Source organism: Bombina bombina, chromosome 4 (genome assembly GCF_027579735.1).
Source record: "Bombina bombina isolate aBomBom1 chromosome 4, aBomBom1.pri, whole genome shotgun sequence".
In the NCBI taxonomy this organism is placed as follows: Eukaryota; Metazoa; Chordata; class Amphibia; order Anura; family Bombinatoridae; genus Bombina; species Bombina bombina.
Genome location: NC_069502.1, coordinates 521,215,036 through 521,234,536, shown reverse-complemented (window position 1 = coordinate 521,234,536; position 19,501 = coordinate 521,215,036). Strand labels below are relative to the sequence as shown.

General features: G+C 42.3%; 1 protein-coding gene across 1 annotated transcript in view; it reads right to left on the bottom strand.

Annotated features, from left to right (window-relative positions):
• DDX43 (DEAD-box helicase 43) overlaps positions 1–19,501 on the bottom strand; it is a 1,089,992-nt gene that overhangs the window by 142,023 nt on the left and 928,468 nt on the right. The window lies entirely within an intron of this gene.

Sequence of the window (19,501 nt, the reverse complement as noted above, 5' to 3'; positions counted from 1 at the left end):
GCTCTCTCCCCCCTTTCTTTTGCTCTCTCTTCCCCCCTCTCTTTTGCTTTCTTTCCCCCCTCTCTTTTGCTTTCTCTCCCCCCTCTCCTTTGTTCTCTCTCTCCCCTCTTAGGCTCTCTCCATCCTTTCTTTTGCTCTCTCTCCCCCCTCTTTGGCTCTCCCCCCCCTCTTTGGCTCTCCCCCCCCCTCTTTGGCTCTCTCCCCTCTTTGGCTCTCTCCCCTCTTTGGCTCTCTCTCCTCTTTGGCTCTCACTCTCCCCTCTTTGGCTCTCTCTCCCCCCTCGGCTCTCTCTCTCCCCCCTCTTTGGCTCTCCCCTCCCCTTTGGCTCTCCCCTCCCCTTTGGCTCCCCCCCTCTTTGGCTCTCCCCTCTTTTGCTCTCCCCTCCCCTCTTTGGATCTCTCCCCCCTCTTTGGCTCTCTCCCCCCCTCTTTGGCTCTCTCCCCCCCTCTTTGGCTCTCCCCCCCCCTCTTTGGCTCTCTCTCCCCCCTCTTTGGCTCTCTCTCCCCCCTCTTTGGCTCTCTCTCCCCCCTCTTTGGCTCTCTCTCCCCCCTCTTTGGCTCTCTCTCCCCCCTCTTTGGCTCTCTCTCCCCCCTCTTTGGCTCTCTCCCCTCTTTTGCTCTCCTCTTTGGCTCTCTTTCCTCTTTGGCTCTCCCCCCCTTTAGCTCTCTCCCCCCCCCTTTGGCTCTCTCCCCCCCCCCCCTCTTTGGCTCTCTCTCCCCCTTCTTTGGCTCTCTCTCCCCCCTCTTTGGCTCTCTCTCCTTTTTGGCTCTTTTTCCTCTTTGGCTCTCTCTCTCCCCCCTCTTTGGCTCTCTTCCCCCCCCTTCTCTTTGGCTCTATCTCCCCCCCCTTCTCTTTGGCTCTCTGCCCCCCCCTTCTCTTTGGCTCTCTGCCCCCCCCTTCTCTTTGGCTCTCTGCCCCCCCCCTTCTCTTTGGCTCTCTGCCCCCCCCCTTCTCTTTGGCTCTCTGCCCCCCCCCTTCTCTTTGGCTCTCTGCCCCCCCCTTCTCTTTGGCTCTCTGCCCCCCCCCTATTTGGCTCTCTGCCCCCCCCTTCTCTTTGGCTCTCTGCCCCCCCCTACTCTTTGGCTCTCTGCCCCCCCCTACTCTTTGGCTCTCTGCCCCCCCCTTCTCTTTGGCTCTCTGCCCCCCCCTACTCTTTGGCTCTCTGCCCCCCCCCCCGCCTTCTCTTTGGCTCTCTGCCCCCCCTTCTCTTTGGCTCTCTGCCCCCCCCCCTTCTCTTTGGCTCTCTGCCCCCCCCCTTCTCTTTGGCTCTCTGCCCCCCCCTTCTCTTTGGCTCTCTGCCCCCCCCTTCTCTTTGGCTCTCTGCCCCCCCTTCTCTTTGGCTCTCTGCCCCCCCTTCTCTTTGGCTCTCTGCCCCCCCCTTCTCTTTGGCTCTCTGCCCCCCCCCTTCTCTTTGGCTCTCTGCCCCCCCCTTCTCTTTGGCTCTCTGCCCCCCCTTCTCTTTGGCTCTCTGCCCCCCCTTCTCTTTGGCTCTCTGTCCCCCCTTCTCTTTGGCTCTCTGCCCCCCCCTTCTCTTTGGCTCTCTGCCCCCCCTTCTCTTTGGCTCTCTTCCCCCCCCTTCTCTTTGGCTCTCTGCCCCCCCCCTTCTCTTTGGCTCTCTGCCCCCCCTTCTCTTTGGCTCTCTGCCCCCCCCTTCTCTTTGGCTCTCTGCCCCCCCCCCCCTTCTCTTTGGCTCTCTGCCCCCCCCTTCTCTTTGGCTCTCTGCCCCCCCCCTTCTCTTTGGCTCTCTGCCCCCCCCTTCTCTTTGTCTCTCTGCCCCCCCCTTCTCTTTGGCTCTCTGCCCCCCCCCCTTCTCTTTGGCTCTCTGCCCCCCCTTCTCTTTGGCTCTCTGCCCCCCCCTTCTCTTTGGCTCTCTGCCCCCCCTTCTCTTTGGCTCTCTGCCCCCCCCCCTTCTCTTTGGCTCTCTGCCCCCCCCCCCCCCCTTCTCTTTGTCTCTCTGCCCCCCCCCCCCTTCTCTTTGTCTCTCTGCCCCCCCCCCTTCTCTTTGTCTCTCTGCCCCCCCCTTTCTCTTTGGCTCTCTGCCCCCCCTTCTCTTTGGCTCTCTGCCCCCCCCCTTCTCTTTGGCTCTCTGCCCCCCCTTCTCTTTGTCTCTATGCCCCCCCTTCTCTTTGTCTCTCTGCCCCCCCTTCTCTTTGTCTCTCTGCCCCCCCTTCTCTTTGGCTCTCTGCCCCCCCTTCTCTTTGGCTCTCTGCCCCCCCCCTTCTCTTTGGCTCTCTGCCCCCCCCCTTCTCTTTGTCTCTCTGCCCCCCCCTTCTCTTTGTCTCTCTGCCCCCCCCTTCTCTTTGTCTCTCTGCCCCCCCCTTCTCTTTGTCTCTCTGCCCCCCCTTCTCTTTGGCTCTCTGCCCCCCCCTTCTCTTTGGCTCTCTGCCCCCCCCTTCTCTTTGGCTCTCTGCCCCCCCTTCTCTTTGGCTCTCTGCCCCCCCCTCCTGCTCCCTCTCTGGCTCTGTCTTCGCGGGACCCTGCCCGGCCACGCCCCATCGCGGCAACACCCGCCCGGCCACGCCCATCGCGACGCCCGGCCACGCCCCTTGCGACGCCCGGTCATGCCCCTCGCGACGCTCCCGTCGGCCACAAACAGCTGTGAGGTCTGGGGAGCGCGTTGCCGCTTCTCACGCAGCAGACCTCACAGCTGTTGAGTAGCTCGCGCTCCCTATCTCACAGCTGCTTGTATGCTGTGTACCTCGCGCTCCCAATCTGTCAGCTGTCAGCTATGCCGAGGTGCGCAAGAATAGAATCTAAGGCCAAGTGTTTGTACTGCGCATGACGGCTTCAGACAAACACTTGTCTTTTATAATATAGGATATACATACATATACACACACATACATACATATATATATATATATATATACATACATATACACACACACACAGTATCTCACAAAAGTGAGTACACCCCTCACATTTTTGTAAATATTTTATTATATCTTTTCATGTCACAACACTGACAAAATTACACTTTGCTACAATGTAAAGTAGTGAGTGTACAGCCTGTATAACAGTGTATATTTGCTGTCCCCTCAAAATAACTCAACACAGAGTCATAAAAGTTTAAACCGTTGGCAACAAAAGTGAGTACACCCCTAAGTGGAAATGTCCAAATTGGGCCCAATAAGCCATTTTCCCTCCCCGGTGTCATGCGACTCGTTAGTGTTACTTGGTCTCAGGTGTGAATGGGGAGCAGGCGTGTTAAATTTGGTGTTATCGCTCTCACACTGGTCACTGGAAGTTCAACATGGCACCTCATGGCAAAGAACTCTCTGAGGATCTGAAAAAAAAGAATTGTTGCTCTACATAAAGATGGCCTAGGCTATAAGAAGATTGCCAAGACCCTGAAACTGAGCTGCAGCACGGTGGGCAAGACCATACAGTGGTTTCACAGGACAGGTTCCACTCAGAACCGGACTCGCCATGGTCGACCAAAGTAGTTGAGTGCACATGCTCAGCATCATATCCAGAGGTTGTATTTAGGAAATAGACGTATTAGTGCTGCCAGCATTGCTGCAGAGGTTGAAGGGGTGGGGGTCCAGCCTGTCAGTGCTCAGACCATACGCCGCACACTGCATCAAATTGGTCTGCATGGCTGTTGTCCTAGAAGGAAGCCTCTTCTAAAGATGATGCACAAGAAAGCCCGTAAAAACAGTTTGCGGAAGACAAGCAGACTAAGGACATGGATTACTGGAACCATGTTCTGTTGTCCACTGAGACCAAGATAAACTTATTTGGTTCAGATGGTGTTAAGCGTGTGTGGCGGCAACCAGGTGAGGAGTACAAAGACAAGTGTGTCTTGCCTAAAGTCAAGCATGGTGGTGGAAGTGTCATGGTCTGGGCCTGCATGAGTGCTGCCGGCAATGGGGAGCTACAGTTCATTGAGGGAACCATGAATGCCAACATGTACTGTGACATACTGAACAGAGCATGATCCCCTCCGCAGAGCAGTATTCCAACATGATAACGACCCCAAACACACTTCCAAGACGACCACTGCCTTGCTAAAGAAGCTGAGGGTAAAGGTGATGGACTAGCCAAGCATGTCTACATCTGTGGGGCATCCTCAAACGGAAGGTGGGGGAGAGCAAGGTCTCTAACATCCACCAGCTCTGTGATGTCGTCATGGAGGAGTGGAAGAGGACTCCAATGGCAACCTGTGAAGCTCTGGTGAACTCCATGCCCAAGATGGTTAAGACAGTGCTGGAAAATAATGGCAGCCACACAAAATATTGACACTTTGGGCCCAATTTGGACATTTCCACATAGGGGTGTACTCACTTTTGTTGCCAACGGTTTAGACATTAATGGCTGTGTGTTGAGTTATTTTGAGTGGACAGCAAATTTACACTGTTATACAGGCTGTACACTTACTACTTTACATGGTAGCAAAGTGTAATTTCTTCAGTGTTGTCACATGAAAAGATATAATAAAATATTTACAAAAATGAAAAATGTGAGGGCTGAAGAGAGATACAAGGGTTACAAAAGTGCAAAAAAAAACGACTGTCGCCAGTAAACATTAAGCATTTGGATGGGGTCTTGGACTCTCACTGCCAAGAAGGAAATAAATGTATCAGGTAAGTATAAATTTAATTTCCTTTCTATTGGCAGTGAGAGTACACTATAACATTCTTAAGCTATGGGAATTACTCTACCTTGCCACCAGTAAGAGGCAAAGACACCCCAAACAAGACTAAAAATATCGCTCCCATTTCTCCTATGCTCTCAGTATTTCGCTTTTTCCTTATCCTTGGCTAAAGAGAGATACAAGGGTTACAGAAGTGCAAAAAAAAACGACTGCCGCCAGTAAACATTTAGCATTTGGGTGGGGTCGTGGACTCTCACTGCCAAGAAGGAAATAAATGTATCAGGTAAGTATAAATGTAATTTCCTTTCTATTGGCAGTGAGTCCACAAGAGCATTCTTAACCTATGGGAAACCAATACCCAAAGCTGTGGAGTTCACAAATGTTCCCGGAGGGAAAAAGTAGGGAAAAGCAGTCCTAATTACTATGCACCACTGCTTGTAGAACCCTTCTCCCAAAAGATGCCTTTGCTGAGACAAAAACATAACATTTTTAAAACTTTGCCAATATGTGCAATGAACACCAAGTTGCAGCCATGCAAATCTGTTCAACCGAGGCTTCATTCTTGAAGGCCCAAGTGGTAGACACAGCACGAGTGGAATGTGTTGTGATTCTTGAAGGGGGCTCCTGACCCACTTTCTTGTATGCCATCCAAATCAGACTTCTCAACCAAAAGGAAATGGTGACAGGTAAGGCCTTCTGCCCCTTGTGCTTACCAGTATACAGGATAAATAAGGAAGAAGATTGACGAAACTCCTTAGTAACATGAAGGTAGAACTTCAACGCTCTGACCACATCCAAATTATGTAACAATCTCTCCTTGGAGGTTGACGGATTGGGACAAAGTGAAGGAACCACAATCTCCTGGTTGATGTTTCGGGTATTTACTACCTTAGGTAGAAAGCCAAGTTGAGTCCTCAACACAGCCTTATCCTGATGGAACACCAGATACGGAGGAACACACAACTAAGCTGAAAGCTCTGATACTCTGAGAGCAGAGGAAATAGCTAATAGGAAGACCACCTTCCAAGTGAGTAACTTAATATCAACAGCATGCAGAGGCTCAAACTGAGCCCTCTGAAGAACCTTAAAGGGACATTAAACATTAAGTAAATGCTAGATATGATACATTCAAATAAAAGATTAGTCTGTGAATAACATGTAGATGTATTTTTTTAAAGTTGTATTAGTTGTTCAAATCGTGACAAAATAATTAAAACGTTTTATTGTCTATAAAACAATGGGATCTGCGATGTTGTTACTTAGGTTAACTTCTTTGCTGTGGCCAATAAGGGACAGTTATAAATCGGACACTAGAATGGGTGGAATATAACAGGGTTCTGCACTTCAATTTCTAACAGTAACTGAAATGCTCACAATTTCAGTAGAGTTTATCTATCTATATATCTATCTATCTATATATATATAACTTATTTTATATTACCATCTCAAACTAAATTTAAGCTCCAAGGAGAAACAACAGGTATGAAAACAGGTTTAATTCTAACCAGAGCCTGAATACACTCTTGAACATCTGGCAAACTAGCCAATTTCTTGTGAAACAGAACAGAAACGGCAGAGATCTGACCCTTGATAGAATTGGCCAACAGGCCTTTCTCCATAACCTCATGGAGAAACTGAAGTATACACTGAGTCTTCACTCTACGCCAAGAGAAACCTTGTTGGCCACACCAATGAAGATATGTGCTCCAGACCTTGTAGCCGATGCATCTGGATTGCGAGCCTGGATAAGAGTATCAATCACACTTTCAGAGAAGCTTCTCTGAGCTAAAATCAAACGTTCAATCGCCAGGCAGTCAGCCTCAGAGCATCTAGAGCATGTACAGGTTTGCGTACCATGTCCTGCTTGGCCATGCAGGGGCTATCAGTTATAGTTGGTATTCGCTCCTGCTCCATCCGAGCTACCACTTAGGGCAGAAGTACAATTAGTGGAAACAGATAAATTAGGTTGAAGTTCCACGGGAAGATCTCTGAATCTCAATCTGTAACTTGGGAGGCTGGAACTGAAGTGGGAAGTCATCAGATCTATATCGGGAACACCCCATTTGTGTGATAGTTCCAGAAATACCTCCTGATTCAGCCAATCAGATTGAGCTCGCATTCTATTGGCTGATCGGAACAGCCAATAGAATGCGAGCTCAATCTGATTGGCTGATTGGATCAGCCAATCGGATAGAACTTGATTCTGATTGGCTGATTCCATCAGCCAATCAGAAAATTCCTACCTTAATTCCGATTGGCTGATAGAATCCTATCAGCCAATCGGAATTCGAGGGACGCCATCTTGGATGACGTCCCTTAAAGGAACCGTCATTAGTCGGGAGACATCGGAAGAAGAGGATGGATCCGCGTCGCCTGCTTCAAGATGGACCCGCTCCGCACCGGATGGAAGAAGATCGAAGATGCCGCTTGGAGAAGATGTTTGCCGGTCCGGATGTCCTCTTCTTGCCGGATAGGAGGAAGACTTTGGAGCACCGGATTATGGATCGCCAACCCCCGCTTGGGTTGGATGAAGATCTTGGAGCCAGGACGGATCGGTGATACCTGGATGGTGAAGACAAGGTAGGAAGATCTTCAGGGGATTAGTGTTAGGTTTATTTAAGGGGGGTTTGGGTTAGATTAGGGGTATGTGGGTGGTGGGTTGTAATGTTGGGGGGGGTATTGTATGTTTTGTTTTACAGGCAAAAGAGCTGAAATTCTTGGGGCATGCCCCGCAAAGGGCCCTGTTCAGGGCTGGTAAGGTAAAAGAGCTTGTAACTTTTTTTAATTTAGAATAGGGTAGGGAATCTTTTATTTTGGGGGGCTTTATTATTTTATTAGGGGGCTTAGAGTAGGTGTAATTAGTTTAAAATTGTTGTAATATTTTTCTTATGTTTGTAAATATTTTTTTATTTTCTGTAACTTAGTTCTTTTTTATTTTTTGTACTTTAGCTAGTTTATTTAATTGTATTTATTTGTAGCAATTGTGTTTAATTAATTTATTGATAGTGTAGTGTTAGGTTAATTGTAGGTAATTGTAGGTAGTTTATTTAATTATTTTATTGATAGGGTAGTGTTAGGTTTAATTATAACTTAGGTTAGGATTTATTTTACAGGTAAATTTGTTATTATTTTAACTAGGTAACTATTAAATAGTTCTTAACTATTTAATAGCTATTGTACCTGGTTAAAATAATTACAAAGTTGCCTGTAAAATAAATATTAATCCTAAAATAGCTATAATATAATTATAATTTATATTGTAGCTATATTAGGATTTATTTTACAGGTAAGTATTTAGCTTTAAATAGGAATAAGTTATTTAATAAGAGTTAATTTATTTCGTTAGATAAAAATTATATTTAAGTTAGGGGGGTGTTAGTGTTAGGGTTAGACTTAGCTTTAGGGGTTAATACATTTATTAGAATAGCGGTGTGGTCCTCTCGGCAGATTAGGGGTTAATAAGTGTAGGCAGGTGTCGGCGACGTTGAGGGGGGCAGATTAGGGGTTAATAAATATAATATAGGGGTCGGCGATGTTAGGGGCAGCAGATTAGGGGTACATAGGGATAACGTAGGTGGCGGCGATTTGCGGTCGGAAGATTAGGGGTTAATTATTGTAAGTAGCTGGCGGCGACGTTGTGGGGGGCAGGTTAGGGGTGAATAAATATAATACAGGGGTCGGCAGGGTTAGGGGCAGCAGATTAGGGGTACATAAATATAACGTAGGTGGCGGTCGGCAGATTAGGGGTTAAAAATTTTAATCGAGTGGCGGCGGTGTGGGGGGACCTCGGTTTAGGGGTACATAGGTAGTTTATGGGTGTTAGTGTACTTTAGGGTACAGTAGTTAAGAGCTTTATAAACCGGCGTTAGCCAGAAAGCTCTTAACTCCTGCTATTTTCAGGCGGCTGGAATCTTGTCGTTAGAGCTCTAACGCTCACTTCAGAAACGACTCTAAATACCAGCGTTAGAAAGATCCCATTGAAAATATAGGCTACGCAAATGGCGTAGGGGGATCTGCGGTATGGAAAAGTCGCGGCTGTAAAGTGAGCGTTAGACCCTTTAATCACTGACTCCAAATACCAGCGGACGGCCAAAACCAGCGTTAGGAGCCTCTAACGCTGGTTTTGACGGCTACCGCCGAACTCCAAATCTAGGCCTTAGTATTTTCATGTGAGATTATCTCCAACCAACCAACAGAGTTGCTTTATCTACCAGGATGAAGCTCTTTTGTAATCTCTCTACTGGCTGCCGCCAACTCGCTGCCAGTGCCCCTATTCTTGTTGTTTCTTGGAACTTTTTAATTGTTTTATAAAAGAAGGAAATAGAATAGTTTCCTTGACTATACAAATTTAGTACCATATTCATCCTTTCCCCCAAATTATCTTCTATATATTCTTTATTTAGATCTTCAAAAAAATGCCATACTTGTAAATAGGCAAAGAATTCTTTATTTGGGGTTCCAAACTCTCTTTTTAAATCTTGGAATGTTCTACATCCTTTAGTTTCTTTATCCCTTGACTGTTGTAACAAAACCAAGCCCTTTATTTTCCATCTATGGAATATTTTAGCCGGTATAAAGTTGGGATTCCCACTTATTGTCAAATATTTTGAATATTTAGAACTTATTTGCAGTATTTTAAACAGTTTGTGCCATGCCACAATTACATTCTTTATCGTAGATAGATTTTTAACTTTATCTGGTAATTTCCCTCTATGATGCACTAGTGCTTTTAGCGCATATGGGGCCACTAGATGTTCTTCTAATTCATTTGTAGCATAATAGTTTACCTCAGTTAGCCACTCTAGTACAAATTTCCCCATGCATATTAAATTGTATATTTCTAGGTCCGGCAAAGCCAGACCTCCCCCTATTTTAAGCAGAGTCAGATTATAAAATGCGATTGCCTTACGTTTCTTCCCCCATAAGAACTTTAAACAGTCCCGTCTAAATAATAAAAGATTCTTACGCTTGACAAATATAGGTAAATTTTGTAGTAGATATAACATTTTAGGAAATAATACCATTTAAATTAGATTCATTTTGCCTGACAATGTCAGCGGAAAATTGGACCAACTTGCCAAATCTTTGGACTTTTTTGTCCATATTTGAGGATAATTTAGTGTATACCATTTCTCTGGATCCCTAGCCAATACCATACCTAAATATTTCAACTTTCTGTTTGCATCCTTAAATGGAGCATTTTTATAGCTATTTTTCTGTTTCTGTAGCCAGAAAATCTCTGATTTGTTGATGTTAACTTTATAGCCTGCAAACATCCCAAACTTTTTCAGAATCTGGATTAATAAAGGAAAATTTCTTTTGGTATCTTTTATAAAAACCAACAAATCGTCCGCATATAATAATAATGTAATTCTTCTCTTCCCCAACCAAATACCCTCAATTTCTTTTCTCAAATAAATGGCTAATGGTTCAATAGCTAAATTGAACAGGTAGGGGGAGAGTGGGCACCCTTGTCTGGTTCCTTTCTGGAGTGTAAAATTTGGTGTTGTGCTACCAGTTATTAAGATATTGGCCTGGGGTTCTTTATAGATCATCTGTACCAATCTGAGGAAAGGGCCTGTAATCCCAAATTTTCCTATTGTCGTAAATAAATGATCCCACGTAATCATGTCAAAGGCTTTTTCAGCATCAATAGATGTAATAGCCATATCTGTTTGTTTTCCACTTTCCCTTTTTTTCGCTTGGTTCCAATATGACTCAATTATCAATTGCAATTTCCTCAGATTGGTCTTTGAACTTCTTTTTGGCATAAAGCCAACTTGATCTTTATGGATTAATGGGGCCATCACTTTCTTTAATCTTTGGGAAATCACATTCATAAGTAGTTTATAATCATTATTTAATAATGAGATAGGTCTGTATGAACCCATCTCTTCCGGGTTCTTATCTTTTTTTCAAAATTAACAAAATTGTTGATGCTGTGAAATATTTAGACTGCATCTTATTTTTTATATATAACGTATTAAAGAGAGCTTCTAATATCGGCGTTATTTCCTCCATTATTTTATAGAATTCTATTTGGATCTGGTCAGGACCGGGCGCCTTATTAGCTGTCGTATTCTCAATTGCACTCTTTATTTCCTCTTGTGTTATTGGTTTATTTAACTCTTCCAGGTCTTCTCTATCTAAATTAGGTAATCTAATTTTATCCCAAAAGTCTGCTTTTACTTCCAAGTTGATATTATCTGCTGAGTACATTTTTTGAAAATATATACAGTCATTTATTTCTTTAATGTTTGTCAATCTCTCCGTTCCCTTTATAATAGCCTTTATGGCACGTTTTTTCTTTTTAACTTTGACTAGATTTGCTAAAAATATACCTGCTCTTCCACTATGTCTATAGAAAAAAGCCCTTGTTCTGAGGTCTTCCTGTCTTAATTTTTGCATTAGGAAGGTTTCTCTTGCTTGTTTAGCCCTTATGTATTTGTCCCAAAGCTTCCCCGATCTGTCACTTAGGAATGCATTACAACAATTACGTACCTGTCCTGCTAGCTGTAAATCTTTCTGTTGTATAACTCGTTTATTCCTAACTAGGTAGGCCTTAATTTCCCCTCTGATAAATTCTTTAAAAGCTTCCCAGAATATTTCATGTTTGTTTTCAGATTCCTTATTAAAGTAACAATAATCATGCCATTTTTTTTCCAACCACTCCTTAAATTGAACGTTAGAGCAAAAATAAGTAGGGAAGAAAAGCTTTGCAGGTTCTCTTTTAAATTTAAGGTTTAAAGAAATAATGGCATGGTCGGATATAATGACCTCTTTGATATCTATAGACATTTCTATGCCCAGCAAATTTTCTGAAACCAAGAAAGCATCTATTCTGGACATTGTTTTGTGGCTATGTGATATTCACGAGAAACACCTTGTATCTGGATTCTGGATTCTCCAAATGTCTGAGTCTTAGATTCTTACATAAATTCTTAAGTACCTTAGTTTCCGATCGGCTATTTCTATTCATAGATGGTTTTAACCTATCCAAAGTTGGGTACATTACCATATTTAAATCACCTCCCAAAATTATATTTTCCACACCAAAATTCATTAATTTAACTTGCATCTTGTTCCAAAAGATTTTATCTAAGTTATTAGGGCCATAGATATTGCATAGAATCAGATGTCTTTCCTGGACTTCAATACGCAAAATTATAAACCTTCCCTCTGTGTCTAATTCTTTTGACAGGATCTTGTTTGTCTATTTCCTGCTCTTTCAAGTGGGTTTCTTGTAACATTACTATGTCCGTAGAATGCTTTTTACATTGCTTCAATATGCTTTTCCTTTTCCATAGAGAGGAGATCCCTCCCACATTCCATGATATAATTTTAATTTGGTCAACCATTTAGATTAGAATAGTATTAAAATCCGCATAATGAGGCCGAGAGCGGGAAAGACAATGGGGCGCAAAAACCCCCAAAAAAACATAATTTATGCTTACCTGATAAATTTATTTCTCTTGTGGTGTATCCAGTCCACGGATCATCCATTACTTGTGGGATATTCTCCTTCCCAACAGGAAGCTGCAAGAGGATCACCCACAGCAGAGCTGTCTATATAGCTCCTCCTCTAACTGCCAGTACCAGTCATTCAACCGAAGACAAGCAAGAGAAAGGAGAAACTATAGGGTGCAGTGGTGACTGTAGTTTAAAAATAAAAAAACACCTGCCTTAAAATGACAGGGCGGGCCGTGGACTGGATACACCACAAGAGAAATAAATTTATCAGGTAAGCATAAATTATGTTTTCTCTTGTAAGGTGTATCCAGTCCACGGATAATCCATTACTTGTGGGATACCAATACCAAAGCTATAGGACACGGATGAAGGGAGGGACAAGGCAGGCGCTTAAATGGAAGGCACCACTGCCTGCAAGACCTTTCTCCCAAAAATAGCCTCCGAAGAAGCAAAAGTATCAAATTTTAAAAACCTATGTGGAAGCTACCGCTCTAGTAGAATGAGCTGTAATCCTTTCAGGAGGCTGCTGGCCAGCAGTCTCATAAGCAAAGCGTATTATACTCCTTAGCCAAAAGAAAGAGAGGTTGCCGAAGCCTTTTGGCCTCTCCTCTGTCAAGAGTAGACAACAAACAATGCAGATGTTTGACGAAAATCTTTAGTAGCTTGTAAATAAAACTTTAAAGCACGAACCACGTCAAGATTGTGTAAAAGACGTTCCCTTCTTTGAAGAAGGATTAGGACACAGTGACAGTACAACAATCTCCTGATTGATATTTTTATTAGATACCACCTTAGGTAAAAAAAACAGGTTTGGTACATAACACTACCTTATCTGCATGAAAAATGAGATAAGGGGAATCGCATTGTAAATCAGATGTAACTCCGAAACTCTTCGAGCCGAGGAGATAGCTACTAAAAACAGAACCTTCCAGGATAAGAGCTTAATATCTATCGAATGCAAAGGTTCAAACGGAACCCCTTGAAGAACCTTAAGAACTAAATTTAAACTCCATACAATGACTTTTGAAGGCACAAAAACCCTTTGTAGAGGTCCTAAGTGTTCAGGGGACTCCTTCAGGGAAGCTGGAAGTCTCAAGCTGCAAAAACTACTGCACGATTTAGGCCTGAAATTAGGCCCCTCCCAACCTGTACTCAGTGAGAGGGCCATAAAAAACTATCCATAGGCAAAATCTAGCCAGCCATGTGGAAAAAACTGGGCCCAATAAAGTTTTATCACCAATATGTAGAAAAAAATGTTTAAACACTTCCAGCAAACGTTATCTTATTTTCAATAATGTGAGAAAGTAATAAGAATATTACTTTTTACAGCAAGCATGATACTAGTTGTTATTAAATCACTGTAATCAGGCTTACCTTAAATAAATCCGGTATTAACAGCATTTCCTAGCATATTCATTTCTCTAGAAAAATTTAAACTGCACATACCTCATAGCAGGAGACCCTGCACGCCATTCCCCCAGCTGAAGTTACCTCATCTCTTCAGTTATGTGTGAGAACAGCAATGGATCTTAGTTACAACCTGCTAAGATCATCAAAAAACACAGGCAGACTCTTCTTCAATTTTCTGCCTGAGGCTAAAACAGTACAACTCCGGTACCATTTGAAAATAGTAAACTTTTGATTGAAGATAAACTACATAAATTCACCACATCTCTCTAGCTACTTCCTATCGTGTCGAGAGCTGCAAGAGAATGACTGGTAGTGGCAGTTAGGGGAGGAGCTATATAGACAGCTCTGCTGTGGGTGATCCTCTTGCAGCTTTCTGTTGGGAAGGAGAATATCCCACAAGTAATGGATGATCCGTGGACAGGAAACACCTTACAAGAGAAAACCACATTTATAAAAGTGTATACCGTAAAACATAAAAAGAAAGTACCGGGGAAACCACCCCTGTACACCTCATAAACACCAGATAATTTATATTCAAATAGACCTGTAACAACCACACCTCTTGGAGGACCTAGCCTCCTCAGACTTCTGAATGAACTGTTAATCTTCACTTGAGCCTACATATCTCTTAACTTGACTTAGAATTAGTACTTCTTGTTTACTCTACTTCTTTGCTACCTGCCCTTATCATTCTGTCTTGCATACAGGAAATCTTTAGCTTCCTCATAATTATTCAGCAAGACATCCCTTGGTCATTAAATTTTTTTATTTTGGCCGGGTATATAATTGTGGCTTTCAAGCCTATTTTAATTAGATTTGTGCATATGGGTACCATTTCTTTCCTTTTCTTGGAGGTTTCTACTAAAAAATCTTGAAAGAGTAGTATATTCTGATCTCCAATTGCTACTGGTATTTTTTTCTTATGATGGCTCATAATATTAACTTTGTCTTGGTGATTCAGGTATTTGACAATAATTGGCCTGTTTTTAGTCTTACCATCTACATAAGTTCTAGCACTACCTACTCTGTGTGCTCTTTCTACCTGTAACCCTTGTGGGGGAATTTGCATGCCTAAGGATAGGGGCAGTTGTACTGCAGTGAATTGCACTAGATCCTGAAATTCTTCCAATTCTGGGAGTCCTATGATACTAACGTTATTGTGTCTTGCGCGATCTTCTAACTCCTCAACTTTGATCTGTAATAAGTGTATCTGACTAGTCTGCTCTTTTATCCTTATCTCATGCCTCATGCTGGTGTCCTCTATGTCTGATATTCTGTTTTCTGCCTCCAACAGCCTATCTGAAAATTGTTTTACTTCTGACCTTAGCTCCAAAATGTCTTTCTTGACCTGGTAAGACCCTTGCCCTTATAGATCATTCGGACCTTTATAGCAACATATAGGGGGCACTAGATCCAAATATATATTTATGCTTCCCAATTCGCTATTAACCCTACACTTACTTACATATGCAGCTCTAACATTGTCTAGTACAACCACCTTTCTTACTGGATTCCAGATAGGCAACCTTCCCCCTGTTAGCTCTTACAGAAAAAAAAATAAAAAAAAACATAATTTATGTAAGAACTTACCTGATAAATTCATTTCTTTCATATTAGCAAGAGTCCATGAGCTAGTGACGTATGGGATATACATTCCTACCAGGAGGGGCAAAGTTTCCCAAACCTTAAAATGCCTATAAATACACCCCTCACCACACCCACAATTCAGTTTAACGAATAGCCAAGAAGTGGGGTGATAAGAAAAAAGTGCGAAAGCATATAAAAGAAGGAATTGGAATAATTGTGCTTTATACAAAAAAATCATAACCACCACAAAAAAGGGCGGGCCTCATGGACTCTTGCTAATATGAAAGAAATGAATTTATCAGGTAAGTTCTTACATAAATTATGTTTTCTTTCATGTAATTAGCAAGAGTCCATGAGCTAGTGACGTATGGGATAATGACTACCCAAGATGTGGATCTTTCCACACAAGAGTCACTAGAGAGGGAGGGATAAAATAAAGACAGCCAATTCCTGCTGAAAATAATCCACACCCAAAATAAAGTTTAATGAAAAACATAAGCAGAAGATTCAAACTGAAACCGCTGCCTGAAGTACTTTTCTACCAAAAACTGCTTCAGAAGAAGAAAATACAACAAAATGGTAGAATTTGGTAAAAGTATGCAAAGAGGACCAAGTTGCCGCTTTGCAAATCTGATCAACCGAAGCTTCATTCCTAAACGCCCAGGAAGTAGAAACTGACCTAGTAGAATGAGCTGTAATCCTATGAGGCGGAGTCTTACCCGACTCAACATAGGCAAGATGAATTAAAGATTTCAACCAAGATGCCAAAGAAATGGCAGAAGTTTTCTGGCCTTTCTAAAACCGGAAAAGATAACAAATAAACTAGAAGTCTTTCGGAAAGACTTAGTAGCTTCAACATAATATTTCAAAGCTCTAATAACATCCAAAGAATGCAACGATTTCTCCTTAGAATTCTTAGGATTAGGACATAATGAAGGAACCACAATGTCTCTACTAATGTTGTTGGAATTCACAACTTAGGTAAAAATTCAAAAGAAGTTCGCAACACCGCCTTATCCTGATGAAAAATCAGAAAAGGAGACTCACAAGAAAGAGCAGATAATTCAGAAACTCTTCTGGCAGAAGAGATGGCCAAAAGGAACAAAAAACTTTCCAAGAAAGTAATTTAATATCCAATGAATGCATAGGTTCAAATGGAGGAGCTTGAAGAGCCCCCAGAACCAAATTCAAACTCCAAGGAGGAGAAATTGACTTAATGACAGGCTTTATACGAACCAAAGCTTGTACAAAACAATGAATATCAGGAAGAATAGCAATCTTTCTGTGAAAAAGAACAGAAAGAGCAGAGATTTGACCTTTCAAGGAACTTGCGGACAAACCCTTATCTAAACCATCCTGAAGAAACTGTAATATTCTCGGTATTCTAAAAGAATGCCAAGAAAAATGATGAGAAAGACACCAAGAAATATAAGTCTTCCAGACTCTATAATATATCTCTCTGGATACAGATTTACGAGCCTGTAACATAGTATTAATCACAGAGTCAGAGAAACCTCTTTGACCAAGAATCAAGCGTTCAATCTCCATACCTTTAAATTTAAGGATTTCAGATCCTGATGGAAAAAAGGACCTTGAGACAAAAGGTCTGGTCTTAACGGAAGAGTCCACGGTTGGCAAGAGGCCATCCGGACAAGATCCGCATACCAAAACCTGTGAGGCCATGCCGGAGCTACCAGCAGAACAAACGAGCATTCCTTCAGAATCTTGGAGATTACTCTTGGAAGAAGAACTAGAGGCGGAAAGATATAGGCAGGATGATACTTCCAAGGAAGTGATAATGCATCCACTGCCTCCGCCTGAGGATCCCGGGATCTGGACAGATACCTGGGAAGTTTCTTGTTTAGATGAGAAGCCATCAGATCTATTTCTGGAAGTTCCCACATTTGAACAATCTGAAGAAATACCTCTGGGTGAAGAGACCATTCGCCCGGATGGAACGTTTGGCGACTGAGATAATCCGCTTTCCAATTGTCCATACCTGGGATATGAACCGCAGAGTTTAGACAGGAGCTGGATTCCGCCCAAACCAAAATTCGAGATACTTCTTTCATAGCCAGAGGACTGTGAGTCCCTCCTTGATGATTGATGTATGCCACAGTTGTGACATTGTCTATCTGAAAACAAATGAACAACTCTCTCTTCAGAAGAGGCCAAGACTGAAGAGCTCTGAAAATTGCACGGAGTTCCAAAATATTGATCGGAAATCTCACCTCCTGAGATTCCCAAACCCCTTGTGCCGTCAGATACCCCCACACAGCTCCCCAACCTGTAAGACTTGCATCTGTTGAGATTATAGTCCAGGTCGGAAGAACAAAGAAGCCCCCTGAACTAAACGATGGTGATCTGTCCACCATGTCAGAGAGTGTCGTAAAATCGGTTTAAAGATATTAATTGAGATATCTTTGAGTAATCCCTGCACCATTGGTTCAGCATACAGAGCTGAAGAGGTCGCATGTGAAAACGAGCAAAGGAGATCGCATCTGATGCGGCAGTCCTAAGACCCAACATTTCCATGCATAAGGCTACCAAAGGGAATGATTGTGACTGAAGGTTTTGACAAGCTGATATCAATGTTAAACTTCTCTTGTCTGACAAGGACAGAGTCATAGACACTGAATTTATCTAGAAACCTAAAAAGGTTACCCTTGTCTGAGGAATCAATGAACTGATTGGTAAATTGATCCTCCAACCATGAACTTGAAGAAACACCACAAGTCGATTCGTATGAGATTCTTCGAAAATGAGAAGACTGAGCAAGTACCAAGATATCGTCCAAATAAGGAAATACCAAAACCCTATTCTCTGATTACAGAAAGAAGGGCACCGAGAACCTTTGAAAAAAATTCTTGGAACTGAGGCTAGGCCAAACGGTAGAGCCACAAAACTGGTAATGCTTGTCTAAAAAGAGAATCTCAGACACTAAAAGTGATCTGGATGAATCGGAATATGCAGATACACATCCTGTAAATCTATTGTAGACATATAATGCCCTTGCTAAACAAAAGGCAGGATAGTCCTACAGTAACCATCTTGAATGTTGGTATCCTAACATAACGATTCAATAATGATAGATCCGGAACTGGTCTGAAGGAATTGACCTTCTTTGGTACAATGAAGAGATAAAATAAAACCCCAGCCCCTGTTCCAGAACTGGAACTGGCATAAATACTCCAGCCAACTCTAGATCTGAAACACATTTCAGAAATGCTGAGCCTTTGCTGTGTTAACTGGGACACGGGAAAGAAAGAATCTCTTAGCAGGAGGCCTTAACTTGAAGCCAATTCTGTACCTTTCTGAAACAATGTTTCTGAAACCAGAGATTAAGAACGGAATTGATCCAAATTTCTTTGAAGAAAAACGTAATCTGCCCCATACCAGCTGAGCTGGAATAAGGGCCGCACCTTCATAGGTACTTAGGAGCTGGCTATAGGTTTCTATAAGGCTTGGATATATTCCAAACTGGAAATAGTTTCCAAACTGATACCGCTCCTGAGGATGAAGGATCAGGCTTTTGTTCCTTGTTGTGAGGAAAGGAACGAAAATGATTATTTACCCTGGAAAGAAAGGGAAAGCAAAGTTGACTTAGAAGACATGTCAGCATTCCAAGTTTAATCCATAAAGCTTTTCTAGCTAAAATAGCTAGAGACATATACCTGACATCAACTCTAATGATATCAAAAGATGGTATCACCAATAAAATTATTAGCATGTTATAGAATAATAATAATGCTATAAAATTATGATCTGTTACTTGTTGCGCTAAAGCTTCTTAACCAAAAAGTTGAAGCTGCAGCAACATCCGCTAAAAATATAGCAGGTCTAAGAAGATTACCTGAACATAAGTAAGCTTTTCTTAGAAAGGATTCAATTTTCCTATCTAAAGGATCCTTAAATGAAGTACTATCTGCCGTAGGAATAGTAGTACATTAGCAGGAGTAGAGACAGCCCCATAACCTTAGGGATTTTTGTCCCAAAAAACTCTAATCTGTCAGATGGCACAGGATATAATTTGCTTAAACGTCTAGAATGAATAAATAAATTACCCAAATTATTCCATTCCCTGGAAATTACTTCAGAATAGCATCAGGGAGATAAAACACTTCTGGAATAACTACAGGAGATTTAAAAACCTTATTTAAACGTTTACATTTAGTATCAAGAGGACCAGAATCCTCTATTTCTAATGCAAATAACACTTCTTTAAGTAAAGAACGAATAAATTCCATCTTGAACAAATACAAAGATTTATCAGCATCAACCTCTGAGACAGAAACCTCTGAACCAGAGGAACCATTATCAGTATCAGAATGATGATGTTCATTTAAAAATTCATCTGAAAAAAGAGAAGTTTTAAAAGACTTTTATGTATACTAGAAGGAGAAATAACAGACATAGCCTTCTTAATGGATTTAAAAA